The sequence below is a fragment of the Anas platyrhynchos genome, chromosome 39 (genome assembly GCF_047663525.1).
Source record: "Anas platyrhynchos isolate ZD024472 breed Pekin duck chromosome 39, IASCAAS_PekinDuck_T2T, whole genome shotgun sequence".
NCBI lineage: Eukaryota > Metazoa > Chordata > Aves > Anseriformes > Anatidae > Anas > Anas platyrhynchos.
The window spans coordinates 4,448,743-4,458,403 of NC_092627.1; the positions used below are offsets into that span (position 1 = coordinate 4,448,743).

Sequence of the window (9,661 nt, forward strand, 5' to 3'; positions counted from 1 at the left end):
GGCTGCCCGCCTGAGGTTTTGACATCTTCATTATAGTCCCAGCAGGCTACTTTATAAACATCACCATTTTTGCAGTTGTTCTTGCAGGTGCTTAAAGGAGATTGTGGCCTTTCACCTAGCATAATCAGCTTCCTTTTATTTCACAACATTTACTATTCCTTTGCATAGCCTTATTGTTTTTACACAGTGCTCTTAAAGGAAAACTTAACGAATTATTCCAACACCTGCTTGCCACAAGGCAAACACTGATCTTCATGTTAGTCCTATGAGAGCTTACCACAGCCTCCCTAAGGCACATTTATCATGCAACTAGACGTCATCAGTCTCTGAAGGAATGTGATAGTGACTTGCTTACTTTCACATCGTGTGTCATCTGCACTGTGCAAAATTTACATTTCTAAACTTTGTATTTTATAGTTCAGTAAATAATAAAACCAACTTTTACAGACTTTTGGCAGAATATTTCTTAGGTCCAAATCCTTACATTTTAAATCACCTAAATTATGCTTGCTGCATTTGTCTGTTGCTTTTATGCATATCATTTTCCCATGTTTCTAGTTATGCTTCTCTATGCTTTGGATAAGTGGATAAGTATGATAATCAAAGTTTGTTTGTAATTTAAAATATTTATCAGCATGAAGAGTGATGCACATAAGCAACATTACACCCTGGAAAGGAACTGTGATAAAAAAGCAGATATGTTAACAACTGTTAAACCAGTGCAGAAACTAATTTTGCTTCTATTACCTTCTAAGCTAGCAGACTTAACCTTTGGTCTGAAAGTGGTCAGACTTTCTGTTTGGACGTTATACTGCCGGATAAAGCAACAATATTGTAAGATCTTGTTAATGAACTCTTGATAAAGCATAGACTTACAATGAACCTTATTTTCTCACTGCTACAGTACCGATGCATAGGCAACAGAAATTATTCAAAAAAACCTTTTTATCCGGAATTAATACCTATAGACACACACGTGCTTGAAAGCCATCTTCTGCTTACAAGGGCCAAGTATTTAGAATTTCAGAAGCACAGAAAGCTGTCGTGTTGCTTACATGGGGGGTATGATTTTAAATAGTTGTGATTACTACACACCAAGCATTCCTCTGATTTTAATCCGTCTGTTTATGCCCATATGGAACTATTTTTTATTAGTTATATATTTCAGCAACCATGGCTCCTTATACTGCCCCCCACGGATTAATTCTGAAGCACAAGAAGAAGCATCGAATAGGATTTCTTTACAAATGTCTACCAGAAACACTCCAAAGCCTCGATGGGTATCAAATGCTGCCGGATCCCAAACACATCTTCTGCTCTTCTCTTGCTGATTCTCAGTCAAGGAGGCTTTGCAAGAGCCTGAAATCCTGCTCATTTCAGAAAGGGCACGGCAATCACGAGCAGATACTGAAAACTTACTGACTCCCCCCCCCTCCCAAAATGACACCCAAACCAGTCGCGGGAGGGGAGGGGCGGAGGAGGGGAGAGATCCCATTTCCTACTTCCTCAAACAAACACCAAGCAAAATGCCGGCTCAGCGGCGCTGTGGGGCGGCTCCCCCCAGCCCCAGCCCCGGCCCCGGCCCCGTCGCTCCCCGCTCCAAACCTGCTCCGGGCGGCGGGAGGCAGCCTCCGGGCGGGCTGAGGGGCCGGCGGGCCGCGCCTGGGCCGCCCGCGCTGCTGGTGACAGCGCCTCGCTAGGCAACGGCCGCAACCTTCGGCGGCGCCGCCCCGCCGCGCACAGCGGCCCCCCGCGGCAGGAGGGCGCAGGCGGAGCGGGGGTTGAGGGGTGGGTGTGAGGGGACACCGGGGGGCAGCCCCCGGCCCCCAGGGACGCGCACAGCTCGCCCTCGAGTCCTGGGGAGGGTGGAGGGGGCCGTCTGCTTGTGGTCAAAGCAGGGGTGCGAAATGCGGCTTCCATCGCCGCGCTCGTCATGGAGGAGAGCGTCTCCTCACGGCTCCGGTGGAGCTCAGCGGTAAAGGCTGAGTTTTCCCTCAAACACAAGCGGTCTCCAAGTAGGCGAGCCACGCTCACAACTGCTCGCAGCTGCTGGCCCAGCAGCCGCCGGGAGTGCCCAGGCACACGTCCACACACAGACACATCTGTAGACACAATGCCGACAGAGCTCAAGGAGCAAAACACGAACGGATTCTGTCCGATTTGTATATGAAAAACAACAGATAAGACCAAGTCGGTCCCATTCATGACATGGAACACTGCTTTAGCAATTTGTAAGTGCACAGAGCTTACTCCACCCTAAAGACTTGATAAACAAAGAGACATTTAGAAAGCTAAGCTGTGAAATGACTGAAACAAAAGGGTGTATTTCCAGCTTCAGTTCCCTAAAGCGTGTAAGTACTTCTCAGAAACATAAGACAGGACAATGTAAAGATGTAATCTGCGATTAAGTAGTTCTTCTTTCACAGGGAAAACCAAAACCAATGACTTTTCAGGGACAGCAAAAACTCTTGATGAGACAACAACCTTACTCACTGTTGAAAATATAATCCCTTTACATCATTGGCCTCACTCTGCTGCTGTTCTCTCTTTTTTCTTCTTTTCTCTCTTTTCTTCACATTTATAGATCTACACCCTGAAGCTAGAGATTTACCAGCACGTCGGCCACTTCTGCCTTTTCCAGGCTCTGAATCCGTATCACTTTCCAGTTGTAGTAAGGCAAAACGAGATGCAGTGGTAGGGACTGAACTGATTAGAGCAGATTCCATTGCCATGTCTGAAATTCTACTGAGCTGGCTTCTTTTAATTATCAGTTTCCTGGGAAAGTAGCACAGAAGGTAGAATGAAAACATTGTTTGATCAAACAAGCAATAATTCATATCATTAAACCACAGAAGTGTTTTTTTTTTTTGGCTCAAAAAGCATAAGACAGGGCTGGAATTGGGGGAATGAGGGAGAAATCAAAAAGATACAGTATAATTTATTTATATTGTAACTGACTACACTGTATTACCTTAGGTAAATAAAGAAGAATTACATAAAAAAAAAAAAAAAAAAAAAAAAAAAAAAAAAAAAAACAATCTACCAAACACATTTTAGGCTAATACATTCGCTCTTGAGAGATTTTGTGGAAAAAAAAGGTGGCTCTAAAAGAAGCTGGTCTTCATGTTCTGGGCGGAAAAAGACACAATAGAATAGAATAGAATAATTTAGTGCTTAAAAACTATTTCAGATGCCATCCCCAGAGCCTGACAAACACAATTTAAAAATGAAGTAGATAATACACATACGCAAGCTCCAGTTTGGGGTAAGCAGCCTTATCTCTTCTTTTACAAGGAGTTTAATTTTGTTTGCAATGCACTGGAGATTCAGCAAGCAGTTTTCTCCACAGGGAGGTGAACCCAGCATTTCAGCTGGTACCGTCCACAAACATCAAGTTCACCTGTTCTTACAGCAAGACACAGAGGATACGCTGGGGGGAGACGGAACTAAGCAACACTTATGCCTTCTGTTGTTGCCTGTAGCTAAAAGCAACATGTACATCCCTGGGACACCATTCTAAAGATCAAATCATTTACCTAACATTAAAGCTAGATCCTGGGTATATCTATGTTTGTCCAACTGCAGTTTTTCCATGCAGAGTTTGGTCAATTAGCAGAGTATTGAAAGTGATGATATCCATCTCTGATTACAAATTTCATAGAAAACAGACATCTAGATATGCTGACATATTATGACAGAGGTGTAGTGAGATAATACATACTTCTTGAAATTACTGTTCAAAAGGAATCTTTAGAGTTTGAAACAAGTTCTTGAGTTATCTGCTTAGATAACCTACAAATCTGTTCCTTATTAAGTACTATTACAAAAGAACATGAGACTCTGCAGAAGTTTCCACAGGCTCTCTTTACCACTTAACTCCAGAATTTCTCCAGTCCAAAATTGTATAGGTGCTCCATATATACTCAGGTATGTCAACATGCAACAATAGCATGGCAGAGACCATTCCCCAAAATAATGATTTAAAAGGAATATGTCATTTCACTTTTCAGAGATGAAAGAACCATGCTCTACTCTTAAGTTTACAGGAGACAAAAAGGTTACAGAAAAGAGCATTCTCGTCACACAAAGTTACTCAACTCCATTTCTCTCAAAAGAAGAGAAAATGAAGCTGGTCATCTTAGGAGAAAACGGCCATTGAGCTGTGAATCTACTTGATGCTGATATTCAGATTAGCTGATCAGACCACAACTATGTATCTAGAAAATACAGGTCAATCATATCTACATCATAAGTAATTCATATTTGTCACTCTTTAAATGACAGAACAGGATACATTTGGATCTTTGTGCAGACAAGACTGTGCACATATGCACACGTGTGCATACATTGACAAATATTTTAATGCTAAATAACTATATAGTTAACCAGCTGAGGAAATCAGTTAAAGTTGAGAGACTTCATGCTCTTACTAGCTGGACACGAAATATGTTGAAACTTGAAGCTCAGAGAAAAGATTACAGGTGCATCTTTACAGCAAGAAAAAGCACCAGATAAAAGTGCTCAGTCATGTTCCACAAGAACTTATGATGCTGGATGTTGCTCTAAAGCAGACAACACTCAAAGTTTTGTCTGCAGACTCCCTGCTGTGCTTGGCTTAAGAAAAAAAAAAAAAGAACTATAGTATGACTCTTCAGTAAAAGCTTGGAATTTCTAGTCTCTCTCTACTGTGGTGTATTTATAGTTAATGTAAACAGTACAACGGCACAACAGTCTTTATTTGTACAGTGGCAGCAGTGGCTAATGCTGCCAAATCCTTCTTTTTGCACATACAATCTGAAAACAATTACACGTAGCTGAACCTCTACACAGGTACATAAAGTGGCTGCAAACTCCCTTCTTTCGTCTATAAATACACCAATATAAACACACCAATAAGTATACCTTTGCTGTCTTATCGTAGTTGGCATGCAATTAAGAGCCCAGCTGACAAGTACATTTAACAAGTACTACCCATGGAATTCTGCTGTTCCAATTCACTGAAATACTACAGTGACAACATGATATCAATTTACAAAACCTTATTCCTGAATTCGGTGTTTCTACATCATCATCATCATCATGGATGGCAATGAGTTTATAAAGTGAATTGCAAATACATGAGATTGCAGGTTATTTTCTAGTTGAGTCGCAGATAGTTGTTAACATTGCTAATTCAGTTGGTAGGACATTTCAATATTATTCATATTACAGCAGGATCAAATTATCCCACTTCTGCAACACCTAAAGATGGATCCAGTGATTCACCAAGGCCTACCACCATGCCAGGCTTCATATTTTAGCACCACACCTACAATTCTGGCAGACCCATTTTATTAAGCACCTAGCACTTCAGTTTCAAAGTATGGCTCCCATTCCCCCCTCCCTGAAAAAACAATGGGCTGATACCTCAAAAGCTTTCAGCTAATTAGAGGTGCTTGCTAGCACCCTTTCAGAGGCTGGTATAGTTCCCCCCACCTCAGGAATTATGAGCAGTGTTATTCTGTATTGCTATAGAAATAACCAGCCGTAGAAAATTAAAAACACACTGGTGTAATTGAGCTTGAGGCTGTGTTTAAGGAAGCTTTTTGATCACAGAAAGAAAGTGTTCAAATATGATTCAAAGATCAAAGCCGGAATTCCTTTAAGTGGTATAGTCTTTATTGCAGCGCTGGATGATGCACAGGGGATCTCTCCACCTATCGTGCATACCCAAGGCGGAAAGCAGTCTTGAATTTATACAATCAATCTCTCAATATTCTACAAGCGCCTATACATATTCCTTACCTATCCCCGCCTTCCCTCGCTTCTCATGCTAATTAGCCTTTTGGCACCTTGCACCTGCGTAGAGCCTCACAAGAATTGTGGGCAGGGGTCTTTGGGATGTGGGCAGGGGTCTTTGGGAGGAAGACCCCGAGTCTTCCTCACAGTGTACTTTTCACCTTTGGTCAGGAATCTGCTGAGTTGGCATTTTTCTTAATTGCAAGCGCTGGTTGTTGCTAATTCTTCCAGTTGTTGTATCTTTATAATGAATTCCAATGTCCAGTTTTGAGATTCATAGTCCTTCCATTTGTTTCTCTGTCTGTCTACCGCTTCCTTATCCTGAGTTGCAGCGTCTTGTTTCGAGATATACAGTCCTTGTCTGGGGATTGTCCTTGCCTCCCCAATGCCTCCCCAATGCCTCCTTAATCAAATACCACAAGGAGTTTCATAATTCCACAGATCAAACTATGACCTGAAGCATCATTTCAACTTCTACAGTAGTTTTCAAGGAAGAGTTTTGAAGTGCGGTAAAATATTGGAAGTAAATAACAGCCTGTTGCCCAAACCCTATTTATCTGAACACAATATTCCCTACTACATAGGCTACAGGAAAAATCCGCATGAAGGTAAAAGGAAGCAAAGCCTGCTGGCAAGTATTTGAAATTGTTTCCATTTGTGTCATGTATTAGCAAGAGCCATAGTCTTGAGAGAAGGCTTTCACTAATGTGTCAAGGAAGTAAGTAACCCCGTTACAAAAAGATCCCTCAATAATCCAACTTGCAACACCATCATGGCATGGATTGACAGCTCCCATAAATGACCCAGTTCCCAAACGTTCTGATCTGCATATCACTAGCAGGCTGTTAGTGCAACTCTCTGTGCAGTCTGCTCCAAGCAGTAAGAGTTGTGAACACAGCTCCTGCAGCCAAAAGTACCTGTTACTCAGATTCATGCATCACCAACAGAAGATGAGCATTATATACATGTACCATATAATTTTAAGGAAACATTATAGCAATGGTTATTTCTAGCAAGTAGTAATTTATTTATTTATTTATTTAGTGCTTTACTCATTTGTAGGTCATGCTTTTCTACAAACCATGTCAGCATACGTGAATGGATTATTTCAGATTTTTATATTAAAACAACAGATAAGACAAGTCGGTCCCACTAATGACATGGAACACTGCTTTAGCATGTCTGATGCAGCAATTTGTAAGTACACAGAGCTTACTCCACCCTAAAGACTTGATAAACAAAGAGACATTTAGAAAGCTAAACTGTGAAATGACTGAAACAAAAGGGTGTATTTCTAGCTTCAGTTCCCTAAAGCATTTAAGTACTTCTCAGAAACAGAAGACAGGACAATGCCCTGAAGAGCTTCAGTCTAGTTTTAGACATGATGTAACAAAGCTAACTATGATAAAAGTAACATATCCAGTGTTTCAGTAACACCGAATCCCTTTTCTATGTTACCCACCTTAACCCACACTGCAGGTCAAATAGCTCTACTGTAAGCACTGCTGTAAGCCCCCAACACACATGTTAAGAGGAGCGTAATGCACACCCAGAAACTCAGTTGGAGCATCAGCAGCTTCCTGGTCTGCGTACAGCTTTGTATACATGCATGAATTTACAGTTAACTGGCAAATGTTCAAACACCACAAAGAAATGAGCAGCACATCACAATTTAGGACTCTAGGCTGACATTAGGAGCAGACTTTCAAGCATTTGTGGAATAACCACATAGCTTTAAATACGGTGATCTACTGTTTCAAGGAAAATACGCTGAATAGCCCAAAAACACAACTCAGTTCCTCTTGAACCACTTCCATCTTCAACTAAACTAATAAAGCCACAGATTTCCAAGAACTTTGAAAAGAGCATCTTCCCACACGCTGTCTCCTTGTGTCTATTACTAACATGCTTATTTGCCACCATCTATCATCGAAACACATGCTCAGCTAACACCTAAAGTACTGACTGTACTAACTCACCACTGTGTCTCTTATTTTTTTCCTTCATCTTCTGAGATTTGATTTCCTCAAGTGTTTTTATTCCAAAATTCAGATTGCCCTCTGAAAATAGGAAACAGTTCATGAGACTGGCTTAGAGGCACTCACTGAGGACCACAGCTCCTCAGGCTTCTTAGCGCTCAGCAACTTTCTGAAGTATTTAGAATAAAGCGTGTCAACACTCCTCACAAGTGAAAGAGCCAGAGAACCAAGGGCATTTTGCCCCTCCTTTCATCCTTCAGGCTTAAAAATGTAGTTTTAATTTTAATCCATTTACACGATATTAGATCCCTCTATCGTTAGATATGGCTTATCAACAGTGGTTGCAAGGCTGCACGTGCAGCCATTTCAACTCCATGCTGTGGCCCTGTTTTGTTCTCCAAAAGTAAAGAAAAGGAGTTCACCTTTCTGACCCAATGGGCACATGATGGTATTCATGGCAGAAATGAGATCATGGAAATAACCGAGTCCATTCAGCACCCCTACATTTTGTTGTGTTTTTACACCACACTGCTTTTGAGTTAACTGTCAAGTTCTTCTGATTTATCCTACTAAGGTGCTGGAATACCTTGTTTAGTAGCAGTAGAACTGCCTTTGCGAGTGGAAATCACCCGTAATCCATTTTTGCCTTCCGCAGCTGGTTGCTGGACGGGAGTTTTAGTTTCTTTTTCCTCAGAAAGTTGGTCTGAAGGGGAAAAATCTATTCAGTTATGCATAGACAAGATTGTTCATGATTACGTAGCTCATGCAGTGACACTTCAGCCCATGCTTCATATAAAAAACTTTGTTGCTCTTTTGTTTTGTTTTGTTTTTTAAAGAGCTACATTGACCTGATGGACTCCTAAGTAGAATACACTAGGACAAAACATCTAGGACTCTCTAGATTCTCTCTGCAGCTTTAACTATTACACAACACATTGCTCTTCAGACAGAAAAAAGAAATTTCCTTCCTAGTTTCACATAGAACTTTACACAACAGACCAGCTAAAGCCAGGAGTGGTTCTAAGCTTTCCTCCAACGTTTCAGGTTCTGTCCACTGACTGCCGGACAAAGCCACCAGTGACCTGGCCACACTGCCTGCCCTATCGCTAGTCAGACCTCGGGTCATCTGTGATTTCTACATTCCTTTACAGCACAGATTCCTTCAAGAACCAAAGATTTACACAATCATTTACAGCACAAATTCCTTCCAAGAACCAAAACATGCTCACCATCATCATCTTCATCATCATCTGCAGCATTGATTACAACTGAAGGGTGTGTAGGGCTTGGGACATTTTCAGAGTTTTCCACTTTCATCACCCCCTTAGCTGTGGAGAGGGATTTGACTGGACAGAAAATTTGTTTTGCTGCAGTGACATCTGAGCCACTTTCAAATCATCGTCCGCGGACTCAGGCGGACTTGGCAGTGTAGCTAGAGGAAGAGGAGGATCATCGGTAATATGGCAGTTTAAAACTTTGACCACAATTTAGCAAAGAGGTGGTAGGAAAGGCAGATAACCCGCATAGACAATGAATTCATCATCTCCTTTTGCCCATCCCATCACTGTTTACACCGTCAACAATGACTTCCCTTCGAACAGCAACACATCTCCCTACCACCCAGCAAAAGATGAAACAACAGCAAGCAAACTGCAAGGCAAACATCACACAAAGCCAAGAGAAGCTGAGCACGAAAGCAGAAAACAAACACCAGCAGTACACTCGGTGCAGTACACCTATGACTGCAGACCTTTTCCTGCACTCACAAATGAACAGTTACCTGATGGCCCCTACAGGATTGGCACCCACTAAGTAATACTCCAAATTAAGTCTTCAGCGCTTCAAGAAAAAGGACCTAAACTCACTCTTGCTTGGTGGGAAGAATTGTCCATCGATGTAACATC

The 9,661-nt window shown here is 41.7% G+C and overlaps 1 long non-coding RNA gene across 1 annotated transcript; it reads right to left on the reverse strand.

Annotated features, from left to right (window-relative positions):
• Positions 1–116: 116 nt before the first annotated feature.
• LOC140001234 (uncharacterized) lies at positions 117–4,402 on the reverse strand. Its single transcript, XR_011806324.1, has 2 exons — positions 1,606–4,402; positions 117–1,367 (listed from the first exon to the last, which is right to left on the reverse strand). It is a non-coding gene; the product is annotated as an uncharacterized lncRNA (long non-coding RNA).
• Positions 4,403–9,661: the final 5,259 nt, after the last annotated feature.